This window comes from Anarrhichthys ocellatus, unplaced genomic scaffold (genome assembly GCF_004355925.1).
Source record: "Anarrhichthys ocellatus isolate YVR2014 unplaced genomic scaffold, GSC_Weel_1.0 scaffold9373, whole genome shotgun sequence".
NCBI classification, from domain to species: Eukaryota; Metazoa; Chordata; class Actinopteri; order Perciformes; family Anarhichadidae; genus Anarrhichthys; species Anarrhichthys ocellatus.
Genome location: NW_022289347.1, coordinates 1 through 1,387, shown reverse-complemented (window position 1 = coordinate 1,387; position 1,387 = coordinate 1). Strand labels below are relative to the sequence as shown.

General features: G+C 41.7%; 1 non-coding gene across 1 annotated transcript; it reads left to right on the top strand.

The window, feature by feature from the left end:
• The first annotated feature begins 773 nt into the window (after nt 1-773).
• trnas-aga (transfer RNA serine (anticodon AGA)) lies at nt 774-855 on the top strand. The gene has a single exon. It is a non-coding gene; the product is annotated as a tRNA-Ser (tRNA).
• Nucleotides 856-1,387: the final 532 nt, after the last annotated feature.

The following is a 1,387-nucleotide window of genomic DNA, read 5'->3' as shown; positions in this document are numbered from 1 at the left end:
TATGTTGTCACATTGCAAATCTCAACTTCCTGTGCAATATTGTATAATGTCACAGGTAGATGAAGTGAGGCAGCCCTATTCACTTTATGAATGCAGGACTCTTTTCAGTCTCAATACCCAGGTGAATTGCCAACTTTGCTGTAAAAGCCTTTGTCCCACCAATGGTGGTACAGTGGTGAGCATAGCTGCCTTCCAAGCAGTTGGCCCCTGTTATATTTCCGACCATCTGAGTCCTCTTCTTCCAGTGAGAGTATACTGTTGCTAAGTTTTGTAGTCATATAGTAAGCACAAAGGCAGCCAATGTCAAACATTTCCACTTTGACTGGCTGTATAGAGGTGCGAGGAGTTTTCCCAAGCCTAATTTCTAAAATTCACAGTTTCATTTCACATTACTTTTCACGGGCATTGATGAATCAACATCCATCGTTTTTTGTCATATTTTGTCTTTTATTTAGGCATCTCGAAGAATGAAAGACTTTGTGAAGATTTGTGGGGGATGTAGGTCAGTGGTAGAGTGCGTGCTTTGCATGTATGAGGCCCGGGGTTCAATCTCCCGCATCTCCATCAGGTATTATGGTCACTGTTAAAGGATTATTGAGGAAAACATCTTGGCAATGTAAACATACATCGAGCAAATGAAAGAATACATCAAGTATAACTAAGGCAAGCAAAATGTAACAACTGTGTTACAGAGAAGTACACTCAATAACTGTCTTTTGCAGCCATTGAGAGTTCTTAGAATTTGTGAAAGTCGGTTTAATACTGTCTCGTAGGTTGTTGTGGCCGAGTGATTAAGGCGATGGACTAGAAATCCATTGTGTTCTCCCCGCGCAGGTTCAAACCCTGCCAACAACGAAAGACACTTTCCACTTGTTGGCCTCACCAAAGACCTTCCATGCTGAGACATTTCTGGTCCAGTTCATCAAAATGCACAGCCTCTAAGTTGATGCTTTGACACAAATTGTTGATTAAGAAGACACTTCCTTGTGTATGTTGTCACATTGCAGATCTCAACTTCCTGTGCAATATTGTATAACTTCACAGGTAGATGAAGTGCGGCAGCCACATTTACTTTATCAATGCAGGGCTCTTTTTAGTCTCAATACCCAGGTGAATTGCCAACTTTGCTTTAAAAGCCTTTGTCCCACCAATGGTGGTACAGTGGTGAGCACAGCTGCCTTCCAAGCAGTTGGCCCCTGTTAGATTTACGACCATCTGAGTCCTCTTCTTCCAGTGAGAGTATACTGTTGCTAAGTTTTGTAGTCAGATAGTAAGCATAAAGGCAGCCAATGTCCAACATTTCCACTTTGACTGGCTGTATAGAGGTGCGAGGAGTTTTCCCAAGCTTAATTTCTAAAATTCACAGTTGCATTTCACATTATTATAC